Raw genomic sequence first — 16,240 nt, 5'->3', positions numbered from 1 at the left:
CTGAAGGCGCCATGCCTCTTAAGGGCCATACCCAGAACTGGTGGAACATTCTTCAAAGGCCTGCCTAGATTCAAATGAAGCCGAGCTGAGGAGAGAAGCGGGCAGTGAGGCTGATCTAGGTATCTCCAGAAGGAAATTCCCACAGATGTAAGTGATGGCGCTGAGACGCCTCCACCTTGCTGCATCCAGGATCGACTGATCTTGAGAAAGGACACTTCATCTCCACAGTCATAACTTTTTCTTCTAGTGCCATCACAAAGTTATCCCAGCAAACAACTGGACACTTGGAACGCTCACCTCTGCAAACAATGGACTCCCCTAGCACGCCAGAGAAGGTTCCAGGAAAGGCCTCCCTGAATGAACCCCAGCACTTCCTGAAGTCATTTCACACCTTACCATCTGCGACTATGGTGTGTCTACTACCCCGACACAAAAGCAGTCTAGTTATTTGCACTGCTACTCAAACTATCTGAATTCTAGAGTCAAGTAGAACTCTGGCAGCTTCCATTCCCCAAATATTTGCTAGTGGCTTTCTCTTACAATCTGAAATCTATGTGAACTCTGCAACTCCTCAAATCTCCCAATCTTAACAAGTCAACAGAACTCACACCCCAAAATACGAAATGTCTTCTCTAGGTAGTAAATTACAGATTATGTACACTCTCCTTTATATTTATTAACATTTTCTAAAGTTTCCTCCACTCTCTGCTTGGAAACTTTTTACAAACTGCACACTGTGGCCTAGGTATGCTTGGAAACTTTAAAACTGAGTCCATACTGTGAGTCAAATGCACAGTAGATAATTAACTGACATCTCAGGAAATCAACCCGAGTTCAAGTGAAGCAATTCTCATCACAGTCCTCAATACACAGAAGGTCATGTAACACTTTAAGAATTTAACCATAGAACCTAGTAAGAGGGAAAAGGTGTCTCAATGTCTTGGATGGTCTCTGGACTCACGAAAGGCCTGAGCCTTGTTTCCTATGCTTCTTTAAAGTACCGGATACAGAAGGAACCTTTCAATTTCATGACTCTCAGATAAAGATCCCATACTTCACAGCTCCTGGAACACACAGGCACTCAAATGACAATCTTAAAAAAACAAAACAAAACAAATTTTTAAGCTACAAGCTCCATAGCTTTGGTTTCTTCTATATATTTTCTGAGATTCGTGTAACTCACGTACTTAACCCTTTGGATCATAATCCATAAAAGCCACTTACAGAAGAAACACTTCAAAGATTAACACATCACTTCTTCCTTTAAGAGGGGGAAAGAAAAAGACCGGCCCAGAAGCACTAATAAATTCAACTGGTATTCACACAATAGATTAAAAGCCAGTCCCCAGGAGAAGAGAAGCTAAATACAGTTGTGATTTACGTTGAAGTTAGAATTTAAAGCATTCTCTAAACTCCCCAGGGTCCAAGCATCTTCTCACGCCTGCCAGCCTTTCTTGCTTTTGATGCTATCACACAGCACCCGCTACAACACACAGCAGTCTCAGGATCTCAGATTTTTGCCTCCGGACTAGCTTTAGTCATCGCAACAACAGGGCAGAGGCAGGGGAGACGGTGAGTTGGTTTTTTGTTCTTTGTTTTTCCTTTTTCAAGCGAGATTTATTGTCTTATAAAAACCTGCAACCCTCAGCTTCTACGCTCCGCAGCAGACAGCTTCCCACCGCTAAGCCGCGTGCCTCGATGGTCCTCTCCAGGAGGGCAGGCAGCGTCCAGCAGGGGCAGGCCGCGGGCAACGCCATTTGCTCCGCTCACCGCACACCTGGCTCAAGTCCCCGCAACCCAGAATCCCGGCGTGTGGAGTCCGCGGAGCGCGCCCGGTGCCCGGTGCCCGCGGCCCTCGGAGGGGACCGATGCGCAGACCCCGCAGCCGCCTAGCCAGGCCCCGCCCGCCCGTCCGCCCGTCCGCCCGTCCGCCCGTCCGCCAGGCACCGCTCTACCTGCTAGGCCGCTCCGCCAGGCCCACGATCCGCCAGCCCCTCGCCGCCGCCGCCGCCGCCGGCTCCGCCCGCAGCCCGGGTGCGAGCGCAAGCGCCGCCGGTCACGTGGGCGGGCCGCGTCACGTGACACCCGGGCGGCGCGCGCCCTCTGCCTCCGGAAGCCTGGGGTTTTTGTGTGTGTGTTTTTGTTGTTGTTCCAGGCCGGAGGTGCGGCGCAGAGTTAGGAAGGCACGCGTAGCCCCGGGCCAGGACTTACCTCTCTGTCTTGGGAGAACCGGAACACGAAGGCGCCCCAGCATGGCGGCGGGTCGTGGCCTTCCTCCCGCCCCGCCTGTGCCGGGCCGCTGTTTATCAGAACACGTGCTTCTCCGCCCCGCCCTGCCCTGCATCCAAAGCACCCGAGGGAAGCCTGGACACCTAAGCCCAGGGGACCAAGAGGCCGGGATCCTCAAAGCGATCTGCCTCCTCGACACGTTTCGTTTCTCGTGCTAAGCAGGTAAACTGAGGCCTGAAAAGGAGTGGCTGCTCCGTGCAGCACAAGCCTGTTAGAGAAGACTGTCCGCTGTCAAGGTCCCTGCTGCTCTCGGAGCTCCCGTTTGGCACTAGAGAATAAAGTCCAAACTTGTTGGCACAGCATTCAGGCAGTAGTCTTCTTGGTCAGGTCTTCTTACCTTTCCCTTTGGAACTTCCGGAAGTAAATACAAATCTCCCTTGTTTTCTGTGTACCCCTAGGCCAGCGGTTCTCAACCTCCCTAGCGCTGACACTTTAATAGTTACTTATGTGATGAGCCCCAGCCATAAAAGTATTTCATTGCTACTTCATAGCTGTAATTTTGCTAGTTATGACTCACGTAACGCATGAGACTCCTAGGTTGAGAACCGCTGTGGTAAGCGGATGTGATCCTACAAAAACTGCTGATACTTCCCTGACTACAACACTGCTTTCTGCCTTTAGAGAATTCCTGTTTCTCTTGAGTATTTAAACTTTCGGTGGATTACATTTTCCCTTAAATTGCTGTAGGCCTCTCTGGGTTTGTTCATTCTTTTTGCCTCCATCTGGAAGGTTCACAATCACCGCCTCCTTCCTTGAAGAAAAACAGGAGGAGGAAGGAAAAAAGCCAGGCAGTGAAGAGGTTAAAAACAAACTTTACTTAGAAATTAGTGCAATGTAGGAATTGAGCCCTGTTCTATATTCTGATGAGTTCCTCTATTGTATTAGCTCCTGAATAAAATCTATTTTTATCAGTTTAATGACTCTGGCTCTTTTCTTTCTTTCTTTCTTTTTTTATTTTTTTTTAAACAACTCCTAAAATACTCATCGGTTTTTTCTCATCTTTCAAAATTGAGGTCAAACAGCACCCACTCTTCCTTCCGACTCAACATCTTCAGTTACTGACGTTCATTCACACAGCCTCGGCTGCACTACTCTATTTTCTAAAACACTGCATATTCAAAACAGGGATTCCACAATACAGGGAAGTGTGCTCCTGTGCATTTCCTCAGAGATTATCTCCTGCCACCTGCTCTCATAGACTATGAACTCTTTGAAACAGGACTGTATGGGCTTGCAATAACTGACAGCTGGCTAGATTCTATCTGCTAAATGGAGTAGCTCCATCCAAAGAATGGCAATTTGGTAGACTTCAGGGAGGACAGAAAGGGAAAATTATGGGGACATAATTTTCTTCCTTATTTCAGAGTCTTTCTAAAGCCTTTTGGCAGCTGAGAATCAAGAGAGACAATATTCCTTTTATATAGAAATATCTTCAAGTGAGAATGTTTAAATGCCAATGAACTACAAGGCCTGAGTGTATCTGACCTTGAATACTGCCTTACTTCTTTCCCTATATTCTGTAGGATTCTCACAGTATATTAATTTCTGTAAACAATGAAAACATCCAGCTTTCCCACGCATCCCTGTAATCTAGATTTTGTTTTTACCTAATAGCTATAATCCCATCCAGTGCCTATCAGAATCCTGATAATAAATCTAACCGATTTCACCGTAGTCTCATTTATATGCCTTAGGAGCCCTTTGAGATGCAACTCCAGAAACCACCAACATTGATTATGTACAACTATAGCAAATTCAAAATATGGTGGGGATTTAAAAAAACAAAACACATTAAGATGAACGTGGAAGAAGCCAGTTGGCACAAAGACTGAAAGCCCTCCAGAAGCTATATGAAACAAAGCAGAGCGTCCTGGAGAGAAGCCTCCTGGATGGCCACCTGAATGTGGGAGAAGGATGAACCTATTTAAGTAACCTACAATGGGGCATGACACTGGGGACCCGTAGCATTTGAGGCTTGGTCCTGTCCCACCTCTCTAGACTGTCACCTATGTGAGGAGAGCCTCTCTCTTCTGTATTGAAACCTGTATTTCCATCATATTCCTGTGTCCTGGGTCAATTTTATTCTAGGAAACAAGAACCAGGAACCTCAGCAGCTGTCCCTAGACACAGACCTGTCTATACTGCAGCTGATAAAAGACAGTCATGGCACTGAGAAGCAGACACACATGTGCTTGAAGGCATATTTCCCCTCTGTTCAAGGGCCTCTCTATTAACCCTATGCTTAAATCTGTGTTAAAAATCACTTAATAAACATCAACTATCTTTTTTTAATTGACATTTTTGATAATTTTATGCGTGAGTACTGTAGCTACATTATCTGTTCCCCTCCTTCTTCCCATCCTCCAACTCCTCTCAAATCACTGACACCCCCCATTGTGTATGTGTGTGTGTGTGTGTGTGCAAATATGTGTGTGTGTGTGTGTGTGTGTGTGTGTGTGTGCAAATGTTCATGCACGTAGATGTCTTAGATCAAAGGACAGCTTGTGGAAGTCAGTTTTTTTCCCCATTATGTGGATCCTGGGTATTGATCTCAGGTTATCAGTGTAGCGCAGACCCCTTTACCTGCTGAACAATTTCAGTTGTCTGTCAGCTTTATCATCAGCTATGCTTGCACTGGCACAACAGATCCACGAACAGAGATGACACAGTTATGAAAAGAATAAAAACTACACAAAGAACTTCTCCATGATTTCTCACTTACCAATGTTAGTTTAACAATTGCAAACTGCCACCAGCAGAAACCACTGCCAAGATCCAGCATGGGATAAAGTAGGTAGGTAACACTTACCAACCAACCAGTTGGTGGTAAGTTAATCATATTGGACTCTTAACACACCAGGAAGGCCAGCCATTATTTTAATAGGACAGAAAGGTGTTGGGGGATATTTGATCACACTGTGAACCCAGAGTTTGCATTTGTGTTAATTAAGTAAAATTAACCTTGGGTCAAGAGGCTGAGTTAGCAACTAGTTGACTTAAAATAACTATAGAGCATCAGAGGGCATCTGGAAGAGATAGATGCACTGGAAGTAGTAGGGAGGGATTCTGAGTGGCATGGATTTTTTGTTTTTGTTTTGTTTTGTTTTGTTTCTGTGGAGCTGAAGGGTGCTCTCTTGGGAAGATGTCAGCAAGGACAGAAGGCTAGCTAGTTGCTATTCAACTTCTCTGAGCTAGCAGGTTTTCACTCCAGCCTTGGAATCTCGAGTCTTATTTATAAATAGAACGATAGAGATTTATTTAAAGCTAAAAGCTAACTTTAGCTGTAGCAACACAGCCAGTGCCTGTAAAAACGGAATTCCTACCAGGCTGCAACCTGAGCCGCTGGGCCACTGCCAGAGAAGCAGGCTAGTAACTATGGAGTCACAATTGCTGGCTGAAATAGCAGTGGATTAAGGCACAGCCACTGTGCCAAAGTTAAAAAAAACAGGCAAGTATACTCTTTATGAGTTTAACTTCAGGATCTCAGCCAATACCACTATCCAAGGGCTTATAGTTTATAATTAATTGTTAAATTTTATTATTGTATATATATATATTCGCATATATAATATGTGTGTATATGTGTCTGTGAGTGGTTGCACATGTACCACAGTGTGTGTGTAGAGGTCAGAGAAGAACTTTCAGGAGCTGGTTCTCTTTCATCCATGGATTCCAAAGACTGAATTCAGGTCATTAGGCTTGAACAATCTCACCCATTTATGTGATAGCTGATCTACCAACACAGCATTCCACCTATCATTGTATCAGGACAAGGGACCCACTTAACAGCAAAGGAGACATAGTCTTGCTCACATTTCCACAGAATCTACCAGACCTGTCACATGGTACACCACCTGGAACCTTCTGACCTCATGAGCAATGGAGCAGCCAGCTGACAGCATGACTGAAGAGTCAGCTTGGAAATGATAACCTGTGTAGATAAAGCACTAGCTGAAGGGGGCAGTGATGGCCTGACTTACTGACCATTGTATGGTTCTGTATTGCTAAAAAAGAGCATACCCAGAGTGGGAGTATGGAAGCATAGAAACCGTAATATCCCTATTTTTCATCAACCCAGTGACTAATAGGGGAACTTGTCACTTTAATTACATCTATAGGCCACCAGTTTATAGACAAATTTCTAAGCGGTCTTATTAAATTAAAAAAAAAAAAAAAACAAAAACAAATCACGGAGCCAGAAACTGTAGTGGATAGCCATCCCAGCATTGGCCTGGAAGTTCCAACCTCCATTGAGGCTTCAGTAATGATCACGCCCACAAGGCGGGGCAGAGGAGGGAGCGGAAGACCGGAAGACCGAGGAGCAGGAGGAGGTGGCTCTCTTGGTTCCCGGACACCGGACGCTGGAGGTGGACTGAGCAGAGTTCTCTAGAGAACACAGCCGGACTACCCTATACCTTTGCCAGACCCTGCAACCTACCCCTTCATTTGTAAGTTACCCCACAAAATAAACCTCCCTTTTAACTACGTGGAGTGGCTTTAATAATTTCACCAATATCTGGCGCTCACGTGGGGCAAATTCCAAAGGCCCAGGTGGCTCCCTCCTTCAGCCTCCTCCCGGCTGGCGGCTGGCGGGCACCTAAACCCGCCTGTAAAGTTCCATTTAACCAGGGGACACCTACACGGTCCCATTCCCGAAAAAGGGAACAGCTAATCTGGTCTCAGTTCCCCAGCTTAGCCCCTAGACCAGCGAAAACCGCTGTGAGTGAGGCATTCCCACTCCTCCCTGAGTGCCGGCTCCCTGCCATCTTGGCTCCTGCCTTCAGCTGCTGCCAGCCAAGGTCGCTAGCAGGCCTTGCTTTGAGCTATACCAACGCCTCCTGCTGGCTGAAAAGTGCTACTGCACTCCCCAAAACCACAGAAAGGTAAGCTTCTTTCAAGTAAAAGTACTTGATAATTTTATACCTTAAAACTGACTAACAAATTTTGAGTAATTCTTGTAATATGGCTGACAACATTACCTCACAAGAATTTAAAAACCTTTTTGCCTGTATGATGAATGACATTTTCCTGGAAATATACGACCTCCCTAAGACATATCTGGCCTGTACCATTTTGACATTCATTGTAATAATTCACACAGTGTTCAAACACTGGTTTAATAGTAAGAACAAAGATGAGTCATTATTGGGACTGATACAGGCTTTAAAAGATAGCAATGAGGACTTACATAAAAAGATTCTCTCTCTGGAATCTGCTAACCAGAATTTACAAAACAAGCTTGTACCCAAAATTGTTTTATTGATAATAAATATGAGTATTTAATGGATAGAACACTCTCCAGAGTGAAGTTGTAGCTACTCAGACACTATATAAGGAAGAAAAATTATCATTACTTGATAAGATAAGGTCCATGGAATCATGTGTTTCAGAAGAACATAAAAACTTCCATGATTCCATGAAAAATCTGGAATCCCTTACAAGAGAGGAGGTTTACTCCCTGGAACAGACCCTAGGAGCTCGTTTACAAGCCCTGGAGGAAACTCTCAATAAACATGACAAGGGACCTAATAAGCAGAAGGGCAAGACCATACAGGTTGTAACATCTCCAAATGGCTCTCATACAATGGCTTATCCTGTTATCATCCATGAGAAGCCAGCAGATGACACACACCCCGAGCCATATACGACATATACATTACAACCAATTTCAACAAGGGACTTTAAAAATATAAAGGAAGCAGTAGTTACATATGGGATACACTCCACATATGTAAAACAGATGTTAAATTCATGGTCTACCTCACATAGAATCATTCCAGATGACTGGCATCAGTTAATTTCAGCTGTTCTAGAATATAGCCAGCAGTTACAGTGGAAAAGCTGGTTGAGAGAAGAGGCAAGAAATTTAGAACAACAAGGTAAACTCAGAGGTTTTGAGATCTCCCAAGATAAAATACTTGGTGAGGGATGTTTTGCTGACAGGAATGTACAAGCCATTTATGATGAGCATACAATATCCCTATGCCGTACAACAGCTCTAAATGCTTGGGAAAATTCCAGAACCTGGAAAAGCAACTGAGCTATACACAAAGATATTTCAGGGACCACATGAACCCTTCACTGATTTTTTACAAAGGCTGAACACAGCTATAACAAAAGCTGTATCAGATAAAGAATTAAGAAAAGTATTAACTGAGTCCTTGGCATTTGACAATGCTAATGCAGAATGCAAAAGAATACTTACACCATTAAAGATCAGATCAGCTCCTTTGGAAGAATGGATTCAGTATACTAATGGTGTTGAATCTTTTAACTACAGTAATGAGGCTTGGATAGGAGAGACAAATCCCAGAGGTGAAAGAAGGCCCCGTGGTACCAAATGTTTTAGATGTGGTACACCAGGTCATATAAGTAAAAACTGTACATGGGGTAATCCTAGAAGTAATACTCCTTCTAGGAATAGCCTAAACAGGAGACCCCAACCACCTCCTGGATTATGTAGAAGATGTGGCAAAGGCCGACATTGGACCAGTGAGTGCAGATCAAAAATAGATATACGAGGCAACCCTTTACTGGCAGGAAACGCCTCAGGGGGCCTCTTGCAGGCCCCCAAATCAAATGTGGTAAGAACATTCCCGGCCACTGTGGAAGACATTCCTCTCCAGGACAACTGAATAAACCAATGCCTATTGTAAAAACCAATACTGCAATGGATGATAAAACAGCTCTGATAGATGAATCACAGTTTACAAAGAACACAATAAAACAAATATTTTGGCAGACTTCCATAAATGAACAAAGACCAAAGCTTAGAATTTGAATTAATGGCTTGGTTCTGGAGGGCCTGGTAGACACAGGTGCAGATGTGACTGTAATTACACCAAAATCATGGCATCCAAATTGGCCTCTTCAAGAGGTAGATGTCCAACTTTTAGGAATTGGCACCCTATCTCAGATAAAACAGAGTTCGAGATGGGTTGAATGCATAGGGCCAGAAGGACAGAGAGGAAGGCTGAAGCCATATGTAGCGAATGTAGCAGTAAATCTATGGGGCCGAGATCTGTTACAACAGTGGAATACCCAGATTAAAATTCCTACACTCTCAGAAAAGGAATACAGGCCAATGCATGTTTCTAGGAATAATATCATAACATGCTATAAAAACCAGTCACCAACCATTCAGGCTGTACACAAACAGAGCACAACTGCTGTTGAACTCTCAGAAGTACCAACTGCCTTACCTTTAAAATGGCTAACTAATAAACCTGTCTGGGTTGGACAGTGGCCTTTGACAAAAGAGAAGCTACAAGGTTTAGAACAGCTGGTTCAAGAGCAGTTAAATGCTCAACACATTGAAGAATCTACCAGCCCTTGGAATTCTCCTGTATTTGTTATTAAAAAAAAGTCTGGTAATTGGAGAATGCTGACAGATCTGAGAGCTATTATAAAGTAATTCAGCCAATGGGCTCCCTACAGACTGGGATGCCCTTGCCCTCTCTGCTACCCAAAGAATGGCCTATAATAGTTATTGACTTAAAAGACTGTTTCTTTACCATACCATTACAAGAAAATGATAGAGAAAAATTTGCCTTCACAGTTCCTAATTATAACAATTCTCAGCCAGTCAAGAGATATCAATGGAAGGTCCTTCCACAGGGAATGTTAAACAGCCCTACCTTATGCCAATACTTTGTGCAAAAACCATTGGAGATAATTCGTGTAAAATTTCCACAATCCATAATTTATCACTATATGGATGATATCCTATTAGCTGATCCAAAGTTAGACACATTAGAAAGCATGTTTGAAGAAGTAAAAAAAGTTTTGCCTCGCTGGGGACTGCAAATTGCTCCTGAAAAAATACAAAGAGGAGATTCTATTAATTACTTAGGATATAAGATAGAGTTACAAAAAATTAGACCCCAAAAGGTACAACTGAGGAGAGGTCGATTAAAGACTCTTAATGATTTTCAAAAGTTGTTAGGAAGCATTTCCAACTTATTGGGTATCATGGGAATACCCAAAGATGGACTACAAAATTTGGCTAATACTCTAGAAGGGGACAAAGAATTAAATAGTCCTAGAGAATTATCAGCCGAAGCTGAGAAGGAATTGGCTCTAGTAGAAAAGACAATTCGAGAAGCACATGTGGATCGTGTGGATCCGGAACTTAAATGCATTCTTGTCATATTCCCTTCCAGACATTCCCCCACAGGTATTTTGATGCAGAGGGAAGATATTATATTGGAATGGATATTCCTACCACGTAAACCAAATAAGAAATTAAAGACTTATATAGAAAAGATCTCTGATTTGATTCAAAAAGGTAAATTAAGACTTCGTCAGTTGACAGGAATGGACCCAGCAGAAATTGTAGTACCTTTAACTAATGAGGAAATTTCATCACTATGGAAAGATAATGAATACTGGCAGAGAGCCTGCAGTAACTTTTTGGGAGAGATTAACAACCATTATCCCAAAAGCAAGAGGATAGAATTCATAAAGAAGACTGAATGGGTCCTTCCTCACATTGTACGACATAAGCCAATTTCTGGAGTCCTCACATTCTATACTGATGCAAATAAATCAGGGAAAGCAGGATACAAATCAGGAGACTTAAGTAAAGTGGTACAAAGTCCATACAGCTCTGTACAAAAGGCAGAACTGTATGCCATTCTTATGGTACTGATGGACTTCACAGAACCCCTCAATATAGTCACTGACTCTCAATATGCAGAGAGAGTTGTTTTACACATTGAAACTGCTGAATTTATTCCTGATAATACAGAATTAACTTCATTATTCATACAACTGCAGGAAATCATCAGAAAAAGGGAACATCCTATATATATAACACATATCAGATCCCATACAGGTCTGCCAGGACCTCTAGCACAAGGTAATGATGAGATTGATCAGTTACTAATAGGTAATGTGCTAGAAGCCTCAGAATTTCATAAGAAACACCATGTAAATAGCAAAGGTTTGAAGAAGGATTTCTCCATTACTAGGCAACAAGCTAAGGATATTGTGAAAAAATGTCCTACTTGTTCCTTCTATAACCAAACTCCATTACCTGCAGGGAGCAATCCAAAAGGTATACAAAGAAATAAAATTTGGCAGATGGATGTGTTTCATTTTGCAGAATTTGGAAGATTAAAGTATGTACACCATACCATTGACACCTATTCAGGATTTCAGTGGGCAACTCCTATGAGTTCTGAAAAGGCTGATTCTGTGATTACACACCTATTAGAAGTTATGGCCATCATGGGAATACCTGTACAAATCAAGACAGATAATGCCCCACCATATGTCTCCAATAAAATGAGACAGTTCTTTGCTTATTACAATATAAAGCATGTTACAAGTATACCACACAATCCCACAGGCCAAGCAGTCATAGAAAGATCTAATCGAACTTTAAAGGATATGCTAAATAAACAGCAACAGGTAACAATGACTCCTAGAAATAGATTGCATAGTGCTTTATTAACCTTGAATTTTCTCAATGCTGATGAGAAAGGAACAACAGCTGCGGAGAGACATTGGATGACAAACAAAACTCCTGAGCTAAACCAACCAGTTTATTTCAAAGATGTGTTGACCTCAGAATGGAAACCTGGATATGTCCTACATTGGGGAAGGGGTTTTGCTTTTGTTTCCACAGGAGAAGAAAAGCTACGGATACCAACAAAATTAATAAAAATTTGATTTGAACAGGAGAAACCCCTTGATGAGGAGAAATAAAAGATCATCCACCAATGTGACATCTCCTCAGGTTGTAAGAAAAATTTAACAATCAAAGGTTGGGGTAGGCTTCTGTTTTGTCTTTCCAGGATAATGGAAATACCCATCTTCCAGAAATCATAAGGCCTTGGATATCCGGATGTTTACAGCAGAAAGAAAGAATCTATTGGTACCAATCTACACAGGGTAAGATATCACTGTCTAACATCTATATCTCTATCAATCTAGAATAGTTATGGTTCCAATTTAATTATAAACCAAGCTGGCTTTGGAGATGGAACTGGCTCACTCCTTCTCTAAACCCAAGCATATTGATAAAAAAAAAAAAAAAAAAAAAAAAAAAAGGTTGAGAGATTCTTCAGTCCCATATCAGAAGAGCCCTCTGGTGTGAAACAGAAGGAAACCAATTATAAGGGACTATTATCTTCAAGATTCTAATTCTCTCCATGCTTATTCTTGATTTCTTGGAATCCTTTCTTACATGTCATGACATCTTTAAATCCAAACCTTCCATTCTGATAAAAAATAAGTTTTTTTCCAATAGCAATCTCTGAAGTCTCCAGAAGGAAGATGGGGCCCCAACAACAACAACAACTCTACCCAATCCAGAATGATACCATGGTAATCATCATCATACTACACTTCTTGCCAGAATTTCAGACAATCTTACCCATTACTCTAAGAGTTGCTGCAGAATCTACAGTTAGTCTAACTGAGATTTAACTATCTGAGCTTTCTCACAATACCCAACAGAGATACCATTGCCCCCTAAACAGCAGGAAGCAATTCTAAGAAAACGACGCCCCTTATCCCTTAGGTTTCATATTTCTCAGGGTTATGGATAATGGTTCTAGGGTTGGGGGTAGAAGAAATGGTCAAACTCAGTACTCTCCTTAAGGAAAGAAAATATGTCTTAAAAAAAAAAAAGGGAAAAGAAGAAATGGAATGGATATGTATAACATGTTATGGTAGACTATCACATACATTAGTAAACAAATTTAGTAATATAGCAGCCTTTGCACTGTTATGAATTCTTATATGTTGATACAAATATAAACTTTTTATATTCCTATTTAAGATAATTTGTATATTGATACAAATACAGAACTATGTTTGTTATATTGTACACATATTTTTACTCTTATTTGAAATATTTGTATATTGATACATATGTGAATTTATGTCTGTCATACTGTATGTATGTTCTACTTCTGTTTAAGATATTCTGTATACTGATATATATTTAGGATTATTATCATATTGCATATTGCACTATACATTCCTACCTCTGTTAAAGATATTTTGTGTATTGTCACAATTTGAAGTCATTGTCCTTTTACTGTACAATTGCTTACAGACTCTTTGCCTTATTTATAGGAAGCCTTAGTCCTTAGGTTGTTTAGGTAGATGAGACTTACAGAGTTATTGTCACCTATGCTTGTCACCTCTATAATTATGTTAGTTAGGTTATCCAGATTTATAAATACATAGGTCAGATGGACAGGTAATCTTCAAACACTTCATGGACCTAGAGAATATGGCATTTAAATAATTTAGCATTCTGTTGACGTGAGACACAATTGCTCCTGGCAGCACCAATTTGATCCCGAGAGAATGTTGGGCTTTTAAGACATTTCCATTTGGAAGTTTGTCTTCTTGGCACAAAATAGCCTACTGGGCAAAGAACTGCCCTTGCCTCAACTGCTGACAGTACAAATGCTGTCCTTTCTGGACAAGCGGGACACAATGAAAGCGACCACCATACTTTGCCAAGACAGGGTAAGATGGTCTTTCAGAATTCCTGCTTCTGAAATGGTCTGTCAGATACTCTAGGCCTGTAGCCAATTTGAATGCACCAACGATACTGAGAAACGTTAGGTGACTGTCCAGGCTGCTAGCTGTCTCTGTCTACTCTTGCAAGACTCCCGAAAGTCGCTTGCGTCCTTCTCCCATTTCTCAGGTATTATTACATTCCTTCTCAGGTCTTTGATGAGGTTGGAGATTAGCAGTTATAGTTACAACTTAGTATATATACATATATAATATCTTAGATAGAATATATTATGTATTAGACTCAGGTTCTTTAGGATAGGATACCTTTTGGAATGATCTTTGTAACTTGCCACCTACCCACGCTCTAGACTTCCCTGGATTTTACTATGTGTTTTTTGCTTGACATTGTTTGCACTTATTGTAATTCCAACTTATCTAAGTCATTATCCCTCATTACTCCTGGACAATATTTGATAACCATCTCTTTGTGTATAGTCTTGTATTAGGTTAGAACTTTCTTATTTAGACAAAAGGGGGAGATGTAGTGGATAGCCATCCCAGCATTGGCCTGGAAGTTCCAACCTCCATTGAGGCTTCAGTAATGATCACGCCCACAAGGCGGGGCAGAGGAGGGAGCGGAAGACCGGAAGACCGAGGAGCAGGAGGAGGTGGCTCTCTTGGTTCCGGGACGCCGGACGCTGGAGGTGGACCGAGCAGAGTTCTCCAGAGAACACAGCCGGACTACCCTATACCTTTGCCAGACCCTGCAACCTACCCCTTCATTTGTAAGTTACCCCACAAAATAAACCTCCCTTTTAACTACATGGAGTGGCCTTAATAATTTCACCAATAAGAAACAGGGGTGAAAAATCTGACAGAGATCAGAGGAATCAGAGCAGCCACCATCTAACCTTACCTCACTATGCCTCAGCTTCCAAAGTGTGTTACTTCCTGTCTACCCGTGCCTTTATTGCCTTGCTTTTCTGCCCTCTCATTGGCTCTTAGCCCAGCTACCTCACTTCCTTGTTACTGCCTGTTTGTACAGACCTCCAGGTCTCTATGGTTGGTAATGGGATTAAAGGTGGGTGTCACCACACTTGGCTCTGTTCCCTAGTGTGGCCTTGAATACATCAAGATCCAGACAGATTAAGGGCGTGTGTTAACATTGCATGACTTCTGTTTTTACTAATAGTGGCTGACCTTTATCTTCTTATCCTCAGATAAATTTTATTGGGGGACAGAGATAAATTATCACCACACCAGTTTAAAGGTCTTTGTTCCCAATTGGGAATCATTCCTAAAGGGAATGTAGCAAGGGTCCTCACTGAAATTGAAGTTATATCACTATCCAGATACTTTGGGCCCTGTTACAGAATATCTGTTCACTGTGTGAAGATATGTTGCTGTGATTGGTGTAATAAAAAGCTGAGTGGCCAATAGCTGGGCAGGAGAGGATGGGCAGAATTTCCAGGGAAAGGAAGAGGAGAAGGAATCTAGGTGTGCAGGGAGTTGCCAGCCAGATGTGGAGGAAGCAGTATGGAGATGAGGTAATGAGCCACGTGGAAGAACACAGATTTAAAAATATAGGTGTGGTGATATTTTATTTGTGCTGAAATGCAGTGGTATTTTAGTTGTATGTTAATAAATAGCTTGCCTGGAGATCAGAGGGAATAGCAAGTCACTTTAAGTAAACACAAAAGTCAGGTAGTAGTAGCACATGCTCTTAATCCGATCACTTGGCAGACAGGGTCTCTGTATGTTCAAGGCCATACTAGGGAACAGAGCCAAGTGTGATGACACCCGCCTTTAATCCCAGTACCAACCATAGAGACCTAGAGGTCTGTACAGACAGACAGAAAGTGACAGAGCTGTTTAGGAAGAAGAAGTGAGGTAGCTGGGCTAAGAGCCAATGAGAGGGCAGAACAGCAAGGCATATAAGCCTGGGTAGACAGGAAGCTGTGGCATTTTGGAAGCTGCAGAGCTGGTGAGGTAAGGTTGGTTGGTGGCTCTCACTAGTACCCCAGTCTCTAAGGCTTTCACTCCTATATTTGGCTTCGTGTTTTTTTATTTAATAAGACCACTTAGAAATTCAACTACATATAGGTTAATTTAAGTTATAAGAACTAGTTAGGAACAAGTCTAAGCTGAGGCCAAGCTTTCATAATTAGTAATAAGTCTTCATGTCATTTTTTGTGAGCTGGCAGCCAGAGAAAAGTCCAACTCTAGGGCTCCTCATGCCAAGGACCAACATTTAACCAGAAACAGGATCTTGCTTAGAGTAACTGATTGTCATCCAGAGACTGCAGATCTGCCACACCACTGAAGCATTGACATTGCGATAATCAATGTACACAACTTTGGGTGTTGGCAGATCCTGAGAAGGGAAATAGAACAGCGCTGGGATTTTGAGGCACTCCACTAGATAAATCAGACTTTCACAAGTGCTCATCCCCAGCAAGGACCTGGA

At 42.1% G+C, this 16,240-nt stretch overlaps 1 protein-coding gene across 3 annotated transcripts in view; it reads right to left on the bottom strand.

Annotated features, from left to right (window-relative positions):
• Rcbtb1 (RCC1 and BTB domain containing protein 1) overlaps positions 1-2,261 on the bottom strand; it is a 36,629-nt gene extending 34,368 nt beyond the window's left edge. For 2 of the 3 annotated variants that reach the window (XM_036199779.1, XM_036199782.1), the window contains exon 1: positions 1,956-2,031. The gene's annotated coding sequence lies outside the window, so the exon portion shown is untranslated. Of the gene's footprint in view, positions 1-1,955; positions 2,032-2,211 lie in introns of those variants that run through there. The other variant, XM_036199780.1, reaches the window with a different exon arrangement.
• Positions 2,262-16,240: the final 13,979 nt, after the last annotated feature.

The sequence above is a fragment of the Onychomys torridus genome, chromosome 9, assembly GCF_903995425.1.
Source record: "Onychomys torridus chromosome 9, mOncTor1.1, whole genome shotgun sequence".
Lineage (NCBI taxonomy): Eukaryota > Metazoa > Chordata > Mammalia > Rodentia > Cricetidae > Onychomys > Onychomys torridus.
This window is presented reverse-complemented; position numbering and strand designations above follow the sequence as displayed.